The sequence below is a fragment of the Eublepharis macularius genome, chromosome 2, assembly GCF_028583425.1.
Source record: "Eublepharis macularius isolate TG4126 chromosome 2, MPM_Emac_v1.0, whole genome shotgun sequence".
NCBI classification, from domain to species: Eukaryota; Metazoa; Chordata; class Lepidosauria; order Squamata; family Eublepharidae; genus Eublepharis; species Eublepharis macularius.
The window spans coordinates 138725722-138742089 of NC_072791.1; the positions used below are offsets into that span (position 1 = coordinate 138725722).

At 43.7% G+C, this 16368-nt stretch overlaps 1 protein-coding gene across 9 annotated transcripts in view; it reads left to right on the forward strand.

Annotated features, from left to right (window-relative positions):
- SLC25A22 (solute carrier family 25 member 22) overlaps nt 1–16368 on the forward strand; it is an 83873-nt gene that overhangs the window by 17236 nt on the left and 50269 nt on the right. For 2 of the 9 annotated variants that reach the window (XM_054970393.1, XM_054970400.1), the window contains exon 1: nt 11619–11707. The exons of the other annotated variants lie outside the window; for them this stretch is intronic. The gene's annotated coding sequence lies outside the window, so the exon portion shown is untranslated. Of the gene's footprint in view, nt 1–11618; nt 11708–16368 lie in introns of those variants that run through there. 9 annotated transcript variants of the gene reach the window in all.

The window sequence follows — 16368 nt, forward strand, 5'->3', positions numbered from 1 at the left end:
AGCAAGTGAGTAAGCATTCAGAAGCGGCAAGCTGCCCTGTCCCTGAGGAAGAGGCTGCTATTTGCCTGTCCCTCTGTGTCTCAGGAGGAAGAGAAGAAGTACCCATCACAGGCAGTAGATCCATTACCAAACAGCTTTCTGGTTAGGCCTGGCTCATGCAAGACCCCCAACCTGCTGCCACTACCTAGCAAAAGTGTTGGTGGCTCCTGTTGCATTGTGGCAGTCCAGTGGTCTTCAGGGGGTCCTCCTGGGTTGTTTGAGCCTTGTCAGATTCCCAACCCCTGCTGCTGGTTTGAGCCAACCTTTATGGGGAAAATACTGCTAGTGAAATGCAAGCTATGACAGATAGCCACTGTTGTACATAGGGGTGCCATATGTGGAAGCACTTTCCCTGATTCCAGGTGTTTCTGTGTAATGATTCTGCAGGAGCTCATATATCTCTGAAAATAACCCTGGTGGATACTATTAACATGCATTGCTTGCTGTGAAATTTAATCACGAAATGCATCCAAGAGCGGCCCTTTCAATCTTGTTGGAAACATGTCCCTTAAATCTCTCCCTCTTCAAGACCTGAATACAGCACCCTCCACAAGTAATTTTGTTTACTCAACAGGGAGTGCATTGGTAGAAGTCTGGCAGCAGTCTAGGCCTGTGTCATAGCCAGGCCCACAAACCCATCTGTCCCTCTCTAGGAGTGCCACAAACTTTCACTGCTTTGAATGGGAGTACCCAAATGTAAATTAATCCTCCAGATGTAATCAAGTAAATGTACACCAGTGCTAATGTAAATGCAACTAGGCCTTTGGGAAGTACCCTGTACAGACCTATTGTTAGAACTTTTTATCACTTTGGCTATGCATTCTTTTAGCCTAGGAGATCCAGAAATTTTTGTATGTCAGTTTGTTTCATTATTTATTATTTAGATTTTTAGTCCGCCCTCCCCACCAGGTGGTCCTCAGCAGTCCTCAGATTGCCAAGATTCTGAGTATCTACCAGGATCTAATGGATATATATCCCCATACTCCAGTAAAGCCCCCATAAACACATGGCAAGGTATGAAATCTGGAGGAAGTATTTGCTTAGCTGCATGAGAAACTAATTTATATGGCCAAGTGAATAGAAACAGACATTCTAATTTTTATATGGGGGGGAAGCAGTGGGAAGATTAGAATTTAAGTGAAAAGTTTCGTTTCCAAATTATGGCTTCCAAGGAGACTAAGATGCTTCAGTGAATCAGTACATTTTTCGGTGGGGTTGCAGTGCAAACTGTGAGGTCCTTATCTGTACCATCAGTGCCTGTGGGTATGTGCATGCCCACAGGCACTGGGGCATATGCACAACCATACGCTGTTCTAGGCACAGTTGCAGTTTCTACCTTTCTGGTGTAAATTGATGAGATGCAATCACATTTTCTGTTGTAAAGCTAGGTATGCTGCTAGGAAGCAGGGTGTGGAGGGAGAACAATGTGAGCAATCAGTTTCTATGAGAATGTATATAGACACTGAAGAGGGAATAAGAAGCTTTTTCAAAGCAACAGCATTCTTTAGTGGGTTGAAGTCAATCCTTAAATATCTAAAACCAGTGAAAGATAAAGGTTTTGGGAGTGCCATCCCTACAGAAAAATACTTTGGAAACATGGCCTCAGCGGACATTGGGAAAGTCGATGGTTTTCAGCCAAATCTTAATTTTTTTTAAAAAAAGTTGTCGCATAATGTTTTTCACTGTGGTTTTTTCTAACAGTAGATTGGAAACAAGATTCAGCCTTGGCCAAATCTAGTATCTAGGGAGGTCTATGATGAGAATTTTTAGGGGCAGTAAAGGTAAGAAACATGAGGCCTGCAGGAAGTATGGATGCTTATTCAAAGTTTTTTAAACTTCTTTCAATGACTTCTTTCCCAACTCCACTTGAGCTCCACTCAATTGGAGAGATTCTCTCTTCCAAAAATCCACTCGGCTCAGTTTTCCTTCAGGAGCTCAGAGACGGGGCGGGGACGGGATGTAACAGGAGGCAGGAAAAAAGCTGAGAGAAAATCCGCACTGTGATTCCCTGCTGGGAGAAGAACAATGGGAGGGACTAGGTTTCTCTCTTGTGTGCAAAACACCTTGCCTTTTTTCCTGCCTCCTGTTACATTGTGCCCCCCCAACCATCCCAAGCTCCTGGAAGATGTTTGAAAGAGAGAGTCCCTCCAGTTGTGATTCTCCCTGGCTGAAAATTGCATTGAGCCGCTGGGCTTTTTTTTAAGACTACCCTTCCCAGGTAAGCTTGCGAGATCCTACACATGAAGAACAAGTGTCTGGCGTCTTGTATAGTTTGGCCGTCGGTCTAATCTACCCAGGTTAATGAGGATATAATGAAAGAGGGAACGTGTACTCTGTCCTAAGCTCTTCAAAGGAAAGGTGTCATAAAAATATGACTCTTAGATATATGTGATAAACTTGTTCCTTGATTACTGAACATTCACTGCCGAATAGGTGGACTGGCTCCACTGACTAGTACTGTGCTTACGGTATTAAGAAGCAGTTTGCTGGCTCATTTACATGTTTGACAAAATAGGCACAGTCTTAAATTAGAATGCATGTGGTGTTGTTTCTAATACATTTGCTCTCCTTTATTTGACTTATAAAGGATAAGAAGTGTCCAAATCAAATGGGCCAGAGGGCTAAATTCCCATTCAACAAGTGCCTTAGGGCCAACCCCCACAATTTCAGAGGGGAAATGTCAGTTTTTCTAAGGGGAGGGTGCACTTGCTGAAATGGTATTCAGCTTCTGAAACTATCCAGTGAGAGTGTGCTACTCTGCCATGTCTAGGTTCAAGCAGGTTCTCTGGAGATGTAACAGACATTTTCTAATAAATAATACCAGCTGTCCTTGTCTGTGTACCAAGCATCCTTCTTGGCTGCAAATAGACACATTTCCAGTTTTTCAGTATCTGTTCTGTTCCACTTCAGTGTGCTGTACTCCGTTCTCTTCACCCTTGGTACCTGTACCAATTTAAGTGGAATGGAAGGAGAGGTCGATGCTGAGTCGCGCCTTTGCTTTACAACGTACATCTGCTTCTTTGTCCTGAAAATGCTTGAGCAAACTTCTTGCCTCCTACAGCATTTTATATATAGGCAGCACTTGGAGACCTTGATAAGGCTACTGGGGTTTATGGTTGACTACTCTGGGCTAGGAAGTCAAAGGGGATCTTCAAACAGGTCTTGCCTTAGACTTTTAAATCCCAGAGGGAGCTCTTTGCAGCATACTTCTTTCAATTCCAGTGCTTGTTTCTGCTTGCTGAGGAGCCAGTTAGAGCAGCAATATGACACATTATTGGCTTTTGGTACTCTGCTGGATTCTGTGCTTGTGTGTGTGAGGGAGAGTGAGACATTCCATGCCTGCTTTATACTTTTTATAGAGAGATGACTTGGTCAACTGGCAGACGGCAAATGCTGACAAACTTTCAATTTATGAAGTATTTTACAAAGGCCATGCTGAAGGAAATAGATCCAGAGGAGTTAGCCGTGTTAGTCTGTAGTAGCAAAATCAAAAAGAGTCCAGTAGCACCTTTAAGACTAACCAATTTTATTGTAGCATAAGCTTTCGAGAATCACAGTTCTCATGCATCTGACGAAGAGAACTGTGATTCTCGAAAGCTTATGCTACGATAAAATTGGTTAGTCTTAAAGGTGCTACTAGACTCTTTTTGATTTTGCTGAAGGAAATGCATATGATGTGGAAAAGTATAGAGACAATTAGTTATCAAAGACGTTTTTGTTTGAGGAAGGGAAGTAATCAATATTATTCAATCATCAGTAATGTGATATTCAGACAGTAATGAATCCTGTTATAGATCCCTGTATTTCTCTGTGTTCTGTACATTCCCAGCCCACTTGGACCCGAGAGATACTCCTTAGGTGTATCACCGTTGAGGTGATTCTTAGGAGTTTTCAGACTGTTCCAGATCAGTCAGTACTACACCCTTGAATATGAGGCTGTGCACTTGTGTGAGAACAAGCTCTCCCACCCCACTCTTCTCAGATTGATATCAGAGAGAGATCTTAAAGCAGCTCCTCATGGGGAAGGTAATCCAGCAAGTCTCTCAAAGCTTGCAGCACAATTTGTAAAGGTTTGTTTTTATGCATATATGTACGTGCGTGCACACACGCGCGCACTCACACGCACACAACAAATAATGGAGAGAATCTACAAAAGGTAACTACAGAATAAAGGAAAACACAGTTGCTTGCTGAGCACTTACACAATCTTCAGAATACCTACTTCCTTTAGAAGATGGGTCAGCTTCCTTTCCTGCACTTGACAAAAGGGAGCAAGGTGACAGACTGACCAACACTTCCTTCTTTGGAGCCCATATTTCTAGGGGTTCACAGGGGCAGAGATTTCCCTTTCTGGGCCAATCAAAAGGTGGAATTCCCATTTAAAATTTTCACCAAAAGAGGCTTTGACCAATACGTTTTTTTCCCCCTTAGGATCCTAGGGTGTTTTGTGCCTGACCTATAATGGTATGCAAAAATGAAGGGTTGGGAAAATTTGTGCCATTGATCCCCCAGTTGGTCCATGTGACAAATGGCAAAGGAGTGATAGCTGTATGATGATTCTCTCCCCCCGCCCCGCCCATTGCTGCCACTGGGATGCTGAGGTGCTGTATCTGTTTCACTGTAAGAGAATTGTGTGCTTCACTGCAAACTCAGAATAGAACTGGCCTGTTACTTCTGTAAAACACAAGGAATCCATCCACAACACAGACATAGTTCCAAAGCACCAAAATTAATAGAGAAGTTCTGACAAAATGCCATCTCTTTTTCCTCCTCTCCTGTTTGTGGGTTATTCTGTAAATAGAATCCCTTGTTTTATTTCTTAGATTGTACTAAATGCATTTACTAAGGAATGTCTCATTAAACTCAGTGAGGTTTACTTCTGAGTATACACGCTTAAGGTTACGCTGCATGAATGTACTTTATGATCTGCAGCCACAATGCAAGATGTGATGGCTTCTAATCTCAATCTCTCCCTTGTTCCCTTTGTTTATATTCCCAAAATGTCATTGCTACAGTTGAGACAGTGTACCTGTAGCAAATCGGGATTCCAAAGTTCAATGTGAAATGTGTGTTGCATACTCCTAAGTTTAAGAAAATGTGTCCAGAATTTTGCTATGTCTACTTTACTATGATGTAAGTAGAGTAAACATTTTGTCTGCCAAGTCTGAATAATACTGTGTAGGTTCTGGTAAACAGTTCCTGGCTGTGCCAGTGAAGCCATTTTTAATGGGCATGCTTTGCCACGAGAGCATGTGTGACATTCCTTGCAAGTCATTCCAAGATCTTGTCATTGTTTAGCATCTGGGATGTGTTTCCCCCCTTCCTTTCCAGAATGTGTGAAAATGGAAGCTGCAGTGTAGATATGAGTGAAGTACCCAAGGATAACACAGGACAGGCCTGAATAGTTGCTGAAGTAGCGAATGCTTACTTTTTATAGTGAAGATCTACTAGTTCTTTTTTGTGTAGATAATGTGGGACCTGAAACTTGTAATCCTCCTTCAGAAGAACTACGCCTAGATTTTTGGAAAATTCAGCTTCTTGCTTAGTTCCCCCCCACCCCCCGGGGTCAGGTTTAGCAGATAGGTCCAAGAAGGAATATCCAGAGAAACTGGAGGGTTTCCTAGCTGTTCTCCCTCTGAGGTGGAGGACATCTTGGGTGATTCCCACCATCCAATCAGGGAGGCAGGAACTAACTTTCTTCCTCTTCCTGTCTAGCCTGTGGGACCACCCTCTCTTCAGTTCAGTTCTGTTCCTGCCTCCAGGGAGAGCAGTTCTGCAGCAGACTAGCTCTGCTGCCCTTTTTTCTCTTTATCTCTTATTTATCTTTCTTCTTCCTCAAATCATTCTTTACCTTACTCCTTACTTACTTCATTACCTTACTCTCCTCCCATTTCCTCTTCTTTTACTCCTCTTGCCAAAGAATGAAAAGAAGAGGACGAGATGGTCTCTAGAGAGTCATCGGACTCTGAGGAAAGCTTCATGGAGAAGAATTTGGGCTGTTCCCATGGAGAGCCATCCTTCCGGTGGCGGGAACAGGCCCAGCCAGCACCAGCATGCCTCTGAGGCTGTATGGGTTCCCTGGCAAGGAGAATATGGGCTGTTCCCATGGAGTGCCGTCCTACCGATGGCGGGAACAGGCCCAGCCGGCACCAGCATGCCTCTGAGGCTGTATGGGTTCCCTGGCAAGGAGAATATGGGCTGTTCCCATGGAGTGCCGTCCTACCGATGGCGGGAACAGGCCCAGCCGGCACCAACATGCCTCTGAGGCTGTATGTGTTCCCCGGCAAGGAAATGGCCTTGGAAGAGACGCAGGCCTCTCAACAGCCCCGTCTTCCACAGAGGGAGCTTGTTCAAACAGCGTGCCTCAGCCAGCCAGCTGAGAACAGCGCCACCTGGTGGAGCTCAATTTTGGCGGGAAACAACGCAACGCACTTGCCAATCTCCTGGCAGGAGAAACATGGCTGAAACATAATCCAGACACCCAGAGCTCCAGCCGACAAGCCCAGGAGGGCCACGTAAGTGTTCCCCTGAGCGTGTTATATCTCCAGAATTCCTGTCAGCAATTAGACTGACTGTGAGGGAGGAAATCCTGTTACTTTACCAGTCAGATGCACCTTGGCCCTATAAAGATTCCAGGAATCTCCTCAGCCCTGGCTCCATGTGAATGTGCCCATGCCAATCTCCTGGCTGGAGATTTTACAGCAGGCCTTTCCCCTTTGGATTTAGCCCTGCTTTTACAACAGGATCTAGCCCTGCCTTTCCCTGTCAGATGAGTAATGTATAAAGGGCGCAATTTTGCCGGTGTCTTTGAACCTTTTAACTCTTAAGACTAACCAGGAGAGAGGAAATAGTGGTGTGGTGTCTACCTCCTCCTCCCTCCATGAGTAAGGCTGTAGCTCTGTGGAAGAGCTTCTGCTTTGTATGCAAAAGATCCAGGTTTGTTCCCCATTAACTCCAGTTTAAGAGTTTAGGTAGATGAGGAGAAAAACCTCTTTCTGAGACCCTGATGACCTGCTGCCAGTCTGAGGAGATAACACTGACCGATGGTCTGAGTCAGAATAAGGCAGTTTGCAACGTTTATCAGTCAGGGATCCCCACGGAGCAGGGGGATCGCCCTCAGATAGAGTTTGTAATGACAGGGAGAAGGATGAATTCCTTCAGATGTGGCAAAGGAAGAAATATCCCTACCAGAGCAGTCAGTCCAGCTGTCAGAATCTGAGGTCTACCAGAATTTACACCTAAGACATTCTCAGCCTTAGAGCTGTAAAAATTAGCCTTGGGGGAGTAGGACCCTTAGACTGGGAATACCAAATCCAGCCCAGGGAAACGAGTCACTTCCTCGTGAAGGTTCCTCAGAAAAGGTCCTCCCATTTCCAGAATATTTGTGGAGAAGGTTCAAGGCTGAGTGTTCTACACCATAAGCCAATTAATAATCCTCAAACTTGGTCCCCCCAAAAAACTGTACTTACTACCTTTCTTTGCTATGAGTTGTTGCAGGTACCTACGATGGAACCTCCAGTGGCTACTCTTCAGTCATCTGGGCTCTGGTCAGAAGATGGGTAAGGATCAGTCAGAGACCACTTAGACAAGAAGAGAGAGGCCATGCTAACAAGAGCTCACGAGGCCATGACCATGGCTATTAAGGCTACAGCTATTGTCTCTATTGCCTCAAGAGTGTCAGAAGTATGGATCTGGAAACTGATCCAACTCCTCCTGTACAACAATAGCTGCCCCCATTGAAGGGGCAAACAGAAATGTAAGGGTCAATACCTTCAAGGCAGACATCATCCTGGATACATTTACCTTTTTCTTCTAGGATTATGGTCTTGACAGCAGTGACAAGCTGGCACACTTGAGTAAGAGCATGGCCAGCAGATTCACACTCTAAAAATATCATCCTGGCTTACCTCTTTCAGAGAGACAAGCTATTTGGGGGTGCCCTGGGAAAGATCTAGATTGAGACCTAGGACAGAAGAATGTGTTGCCAAAAACACTCAAACAATCTGAGAGGAGATCCATTGGACCTCAGCCTTTTATTCATAACACGCACTACTAAGGTCCAGACAAGATTCCAAATGGCCATCCTGAGGTTAATCTAGGCAACCCTTTAATAAGGGGGGTCTTTTTAAGACCACACTTGTAGTATAGCGGTTAAATAACTGAACAGTGATGCAGTCCTCTGCAGGTTTACTTCTCACTGCTGCCATGAACTTTCCATATGGTCCTGGATAAACCAGTCCTCTCAGTCCCAGCTCTCCAGCTGTATTGTGGGGATAATGCTTACCTTTTCCCAAGATCAAACAGACAGTTCTCCACACGGGGAAAGAGATCAACCTTAATACCCAGATCTCTAAGACAGAACTTGCTAGCTGTCCCGTGAGAGGCCAACTACTCTTTACCATCAAGCTTAGGTTGACAAGCAGGCAGGCCTTACACATAGTCTCACAAGGCTATTCCATACAATTTGAAAGCTGCCCTCCAGAAAGGGGTCTACTCAATCTTCTTCTCAGTCCCTAAAAAGAATAGGGACTGGAGGGTGTTATTAGACCTCAAGTTTTTTGAACAAGTTTATCAAATTATATCACTTCTGAGTGGAGACTCTGGGCTCAGTCGCAGTGACTAATCAATCAGAAGAACACATGACATCTACAGATCTCACAGAGACATACCTCCATGTACCAATTCTGACAGCCCATCAAAATTATCTAAGATTTTATGTTTAAAAAAAAAAATTAAAAATAAAAATTGGCAGTTCTGAGCCATCCTGTTTTGGCCTGTCCGTCACACCGAGAGTATTTACAAAATTCATGATCAACCTCATCATATGTTTCAGAGACAGGGGGTATTCATGTTCACTTGTACCCAGATGATCTCCTGATCGGTTCAAGAGAAAATCTCACCACAACACTCAATTCACCATTCAGTCCCTACAAGCTTGAACACCTGGGTTAGATCACAGTCACCAAAAGGGTTTTTTCTATCCCTCACCAAAGAAAAGGTCAGGAAGACCAAACTGCTGACTGAGACTGTCATCAGAGTGCATAATCACTTCTCACAACACTACTGAAACTGATGGGTTTGCTAGTTGCTACCTACAATGCAATACCTTTGGGGTCGTCTATAGGCAAGACCACTTCAGACCTTTCTTAGATCTCATTAACAACAGATCATGGAGAAGACAGATCTTCCCATTCAGATACCACTTCAGATCAAAACCCATCTGAGCTAAGGTCACCAACCCAATACAAAGCAAAAGATTCATGATCCCTCGAGAACAACAAATATTTACAGGTGTAAGAATCAGGTTAGGCATGTCTCCCTATCAATGACGTAGGAAGGGGAGCAATTTGTCTGGCCCTGCTCCAGTTCAGAGCTCTGTATGGACAAGGTTGCAGACAAAATATATATAAACAAGCAGGGGGGATTCAAGACCTTGAAGTGACACAGGTGGCAGCAAGGATACTTACCTGGGAGGATGGTCATCTAGCTTCAATCAGAACTGTACACATCAAAGGCATATCCAATGCCCGGGCAGACTGGCTGAGGGGAGAACGGGAATAGTCCCTTAAGAAACATCTCATAACATTGCACTTCACAACACCTCATGAACCTGTGTGCGCCCCAACACAGCCATCAACTACCGGGGTACATGACAAGATTTGTTCTACTCACAAGCAGATGCCCTGACATTGCAGTGGCCATTAGGCCTCCTCTATGTATTACTACCCTTACCAGTAACAGACCATGCCTTTCCACCCTCCAACAGATGGTGATATTTCCACCTCTCATCCTACTGACCTATCCGGTGAAGTTACAGCAGGGACCAATTTGGCTCCCTCATTTAGACTTACTCTGCTTAACCGTGTGGAAATAGAAAGGAACGCCTTCCTAAGATGGGAATATTTCTGAGAGGTGACCAACACTCTCCTAGCATTCAGAAAACAGTTTATGCTCAGAATTTACAACTCTTATTGGGAAGCCCTCACTCAGTAGACATTTTACACAGCCCTGACCAAGCATCCATTTGAACCAGTCAAGGATGTTCCCCTGAGAAGGCCGAGAATGAAGACTATCTTCCTTATTATGTTTGCGTCTGACAGAAGATTTAGTCAGACCTGAACTCTGTATCTTTCCCATTATTAAGGTGATGCCTCGTGCTGTCTTCCAAAACCGTATTCCAAACTGCATAGTTTGCAAGAGATAAGGCTACCATATTTATACCTGTACCCTAAATAGACGAGGGAGAGGCTCTGACACAACCTAGATGTCAGAAGGAGGATTAAGGCCTCTGCTCCGAATAGTGCAAATTAGAAAGTCAGTCTTACTGTTCTTAAATATATCTCATCTCAGTTTAGGGAAGAAAATGTCTTCAGCAGCAGTAGGTGCCAATAGCAAAACATACACTATCGAAACTCCTAAAAACTCTTTTCGCAGAGGTTCCTTGTGGAATACCAGCTCACTCTTTGAGCAATGCTACTACCAGTGCAGCGTTACACGGGAACACTTTTGTAGAAGAAGGCTACAAGTTTGTCAGTCTTGACCTTATTAAGATGCTACAAATCGAATCTATATGATTCAGCGGACACCGACTGTAGTGGAAAAGTACTGCAGTGCATGATCATGGACGAAGACCACATCCCACCCAGAAACTGGAAACTGCTTTGGGAGCACCCAAGATGTCCTCCGCCTCAGAGGGAGAACGGACCTTTGGACACTTACCGTGAAGGGTCCTTCTCCTCTGAGGAAAGGAGGACATCTTGCCCTCCCCGGGTCTCCGTCCTTCTCTACCCTGCTGCCTCATTCTTATACCTCCTCCAGGTTATGCTTTATTTACAGTACATGTTAATGCAACAGGTGTTTTTTCTCTCAGTATTAACAGTTGCTGAATGATAAATTCAATGTTACTGCTTTGTGGAGTCACCTGAACTGAAGAGAGGGTGGTCCCACAGGCTAGACAGGAAGAGGAAGAAAGTTAGTTCCTGCCTCCCTGATTGGATGGTGGGAATCACCCAAGATGTCCTCCTTTCCTCAGAGGAGAAGGACCCTTCACGGTAAGTGTCCAAAGGTCCGATCTCCTCAATTCAGACCCATTGAGGAGAGCTAAAGTTACACAATGAGAGCTGCTTTTCTGTTGTTAGTAGTATATGACGAAGTAGTAGAACTTCATTGTGGACAACTTGTGTGCCTGAGCGTCTGTGGCTCAAAATTAGATGCTTCTTTTGAATTTTTATGCATTTTAGCAAGGTTAATTTTTCTTGAGGGATTTTTCCTTTGATTTTGTTGGTTGCCTGTTACTTCACCTAGATTGTACCAGTTGAAAGGGTAGGATATAAATGTTTTAATGAATAAGAGAAAAATACAGGCTACTGAAAGGATGGTAAGAGGCCACATTGACAAAGGGCAAAGGAAAAACTTTTGGCTTTGTGAAAAGACATTTTTTTATCTAAAGATCATTGCTTTTTGCACACACAGCATTTTCAGTAATGTTTCTGAATACTCTTTGTAACAGAGTGGACTATGATTCTTTGATAAAGCACGCTCCGTTTAATAAAGTACAGCAAAGGTTGATCACTGTCCCATACCACTTGGAGATATCCTTGTTGCTGAGAATTCCTCTAATGCATGGAGTCTGAAGAACTTGAAAAAATATTGAAGAGTTCAGAAAGTGGTATGTGTGCACGTATGTGAAAATGTGTGGATGAGGCTGTAGATTATTTAATCTGAATGACATTTCCTTAAGAAATAGTTAAGGGTATATAAGGAGAACTTTACACCATTGTTGTGGTACTTGCTGACGAAGTGCGGTGTTCCAGTAGACATTGGAATGATGTTGCAGAGGGGATGTGCTGTGAAATGGGCTTGGGGGATGGGGCAGAAGATCATTGATAATTTATACATTCTCTGATGTTTAAGTGTTGTAAAAGTGAAAGGAGCCATAAGCTTTGTTTACAGTGAGATTTTAACTATTGAAACGCGATATTGTCACAAGATGTCATGGCACCACTGTATAAGGATCCATCACCCCATTTAGGTAGAATAACTGATTTATCACAATGGGAAGTAGATCCAGAGGAGTTAGCGGTGTTAGTCTGTAGTAGCAAAATCAAAAAGAGTCCAGTAGCACCTTTAAGACTAACCAACTTTATTGTAGCATAAGCTTTCGAGAATCACAGTTCTCTTCGTCAGATGCATGGAGGGCAAGAAGAAACTGGTCAGATATATAGGTGGAGAGGGGAGGGAGGAGTAGATGCAAACAGTAGCTTCTGATATGGAAGTGGGAAGTGTGTTTAGAACAAAGATTTGTACCACTAGAGTTATAGTGATGATTAGGAAATTGTTGATCAAAGTCTGTCGATTGAGTGTTTCTAGAGAAATTTAACTAACTGTGAATGAAGATAGATCCAGAGGAGTTAGCTGTGTTAGTCTGTAGTAGCAAAATCAAAAAGAGTCCAGTAGCACCTTTAAGACTAACCAACTTTATTGTAGCATAAGCTTTCGAGAATCACAGTTCTCTTCCTCAGATGCATGGAGGGCAGAAAGAAACTGGTCAAATATCGAGGAGGGGAGGGGAGGGGAGGAGGAGAGGAGGGATGTAAACAACTCCTTTGATATGGAGATGCAAACAGCTCCTTTTGATGTGGGGATCAGTTTGCTTGTGTAAAGGTTCAAAGGAGTTTGCCATGTTAGTCTGTAGTAGCAAAATCAAAAAGAGTCCAGCAGCACCACCAAGACCATACAATTCCACTGCAGCACAAGCCTTCGATAACCACAGCCCTCCCCGCCAGATGCATCTGACAAAGAGAACTTCATTAGCCCATTCCCATCACCTCAAAAATGAAAGGTTTATGTTGAACAATCCAATCCCATGCAGAGAGTTTGCTCTGTAAAATTGCAGCTAGAGAAGATGGATTCTGGATTCTAACTAGGTTTTCACTTGAGATGGACAATCCCAATATCCTGCTGGATTATCTGTGGACTCATTGTAGTTAAATATTAGACTGCTGTTGTAACACTTTTTTAAAAAAAGAAATGCAAATAAAACTGTCATTTTAGTGAAGCATTTTTGGAGTTGCCACTGCACTATGTTTTCCTTTCAGACATACTTGCAGCCTTGAACTTTGTAATATTTTTCCTCAGCTTGTAAAAATGGCCATATTGTAGGATGATGCCAGTAGCATGGCTATCTCCTTTCAATGAAATGACTTCCCTTTCTGGAGTGAAGGAAAGCTTCTTTATATGCACTGACAAAGATCCGTGATTTTTATCTGTGATGTAAAAAAGAATAAATGATTTTTTCAGTTTACAGGGCCTTATATAAATTAACACAGCACAGCCTTGCATCCAATTGTTCTTACTGATCTTCATCAGGAGAATTAGTTCAATTGTTAACTAAACAAACCATGTCTTCCAAGGGTGAAATATGTACAGTATAGCATCTCCTAACATGTTTTCTGTTGCCCCAGAGGGTCAGACCACAAACAATGGGTTAAAATTAAAGCAAAATAGTTTTGGCTACGCATTAGCAAGAACAACATGAGAGAGCAGTTTCTCAGTGAAACAGGCTTCCTCAGGAGGTGATGGGCTCTCCTTCCTCGGAGGTATTTAAGAGGCTAGATGGCCACCTGACAGCAATGATGATTCTCTGTCTCTATGAACATATGCAGATCAAGAGAGGGAAGCCGGTGCTAGGCTCTTGTGGCTCTTTCTCATTATACCACGGGTAATGCTCATCACCACTTTGGGGTTAGGAAGGAATTTTCCTCCAGGCCAGATTGGCAAGGGTTCCTGGAGGTTTTTTTGCCTTCCTCTGGGAATAGAGTAGGGGTGGGGTTATTGGGGGGTGGGGTTAGGTAGTTGTGAGTTTCCTGCATTGTGTAGGGGGTTGGACTAGATGACTCTTGGAAACACTTACAACTCTATGTTTCTACAAACTTGAAAAAAGCTCCAGGCTTGCAGAAATATCTGAAACATTAAAAAAATTGGGGGGGGGGTTAGGGCTTAGGATTCCTAGGTCCTTATAACCTCCCAGTGGGAAGGGGGACCCAGTACTTATATAAATTAACACCTCTTTGTGTGTTGGAGGGAATTTTGAAGGTGACGCATGGGGAGGGCAATTTTGAGGATAAAATGGAGGTGTGGAGAATGCTGGTTTACAGAGGTTATACAGTTTTCTGATGCCATTGGAATATTAATGATTACATTTTCTTCACACCTAATTTCCATATCAAACAACTACAGTTCTCACCTTCCCATTCTCAGTGTACTGTGTCCATAGGTACTAATCTAGCTACTACAGACCTTCTTTAGAAAGTTTAGACATTAACTTTATTTTTATGATTTCTACCCAGCACAGATGCGGCAGATGCATTTCTTACATAAGCAAAAGTAAACAATTTCTCTAGAGATCTAAGACCCCTTTCATCTAGTTCCTTGTACCGAAACGTCCTGTTTTCCTGTCTTACCTTATTCACTCTTATGCTTCCACAACCCATTGTTTGCTATGGCCTATTCAGGCCTTTCTTCTACCCAGAAGCCTTTGTGGCTTCCTTAGAACCAAACTCTGATCTATCGGGATGACTTTGGACCAATTACGCATTATCAACCTAATCTAACTTACAGAATTTTGAGGATAAAATGGAGGAGAGGAAAATGCTATAAGCTGCTTTGTGGAGCATTGTAGAGAAAAGTAGGTTATAAATGAAGTAAATAAATATAGTGGAAGATCAGGGGGGAATTGAAAGTTGGTTAGGAAGGAAAAAAGAAAGCAAAGAAACATGGCGATACAGCGGTTGCCAGGAGAAGGAACAGAAGAAATAGTGGAGGGAGGAGGTGCCTTCAGCAAGTTTTTGTGGGTGTGGCCCAGCCCAGTGGCTAGCAGTTGAGTCCGGCTCAGCCCAGGGGCTGGAACCATGCAGTTTTCCCAGAACAGGTGCCAGAAGATAGGAAGAAGTGAAAGCTGAAGACAGGTGGTACATAAGGGTAGGCTGGCTGGTGGGCAGGAAGGAGAAAAATGGGAGAGGCTATAGGAGCTTTCAAGGAAGGGAGAGGGAGGAAATAGTAGAGGAGGGGAAAATGAGATGCCACCTCCCACAAGTCCTAGCGACCCCTGCTTGAACCAATCTATTCCTATGCTCTACTGGTATGCAACTTTTTAAAAAAGTAAGTCACTAGCCCTTTCTGTTGCAGAGTCACAAGGGGAAAAGGCTTTCCATTTATAATGCTGCAACAGAACGAGCTAGAGACTTTTCTTTTAAATGAAAGCTGGAAGCCTAGTACCTTGGGGCAGTGGATTTTACAAGCTGAGGAAATTCCATCCTTTTCAGCACCCCCTCCCTTGCTGACCACCTATACTAGCTCCCCCTCCCCTTGCCAACAGTATGCCTCTGCCTGCCTGGCTGACATGGTAGCAGAGTGGGTAGGGTGCAGCAGCAGTTTCTGCTTCCCTCTACCCTACCATCTCCCACATTCACTCACCTGGTGTGGGCTGCCTCCACTGTAAAGAGGGTGAATGAGGTGATGTTGGGTCTCTACCCCATCTGTAAGCCTGAAGTTTGGTGCTGCCCTGGGGGCTGCCCAATACTGGGTGACTGACTCATCATTGGCTGGCCCCACACTGTTCTCAGTGGGACAATTTGGATCCTCCTCTGCATTTTTTTTGTAACCCTCTATTTTTTAAAGAATGGTTTGAGAGATTTTTGCAAGTCATGGTCTCCCCACCTTAAATTTTTAGAAAAGTCTCCCTTCTGTGTTCATAGCCTTAACAATCCATGTTCAGAATTAGGTATAGGATAATGTTTAACACATGGCTATGTAGCAATTCCAGTTTTTTAAAAAAGCCTGACAAAAGTCATCCAGTTTGGGTGGGAGGAGAGAGTAGCATCCGTAGGTGCTGAGACAAGGAAAATAGTGTCAATGACGCAGCAAAAAGAGTGTCAGTGTAGGCAGAACTGCAAAAAGGCACACATTCATTTCCACAGGAAACCCAAAGGTGATCTGAATGTGATCTTTCGAAAAAGATAGTGCCACACCAGGTTTGGGAAAGATTGCAGCAAATCAGGGGGCAACACAGAAGTAGGACGGATAGAGAACTCTATCACGGAGATACTGTAGAAAACAGCACTGCTGTAACAAAGCCAGGGTGGAGCAAATCATCCTTTTGGAAACCATCCTGCATTATCAACACATTCTCTTTCTTTCCCACCCCAAATACTTCTACGATATTTGTGTTTTTTCAGTTGGGTTGCCAAAAACAGTCTGATTTGCTGGGCAAGTTTGAGTCTTTGAGTACTGAATTTCATGCCCTGACCTGGATAGCCCAGGTAAGCTATT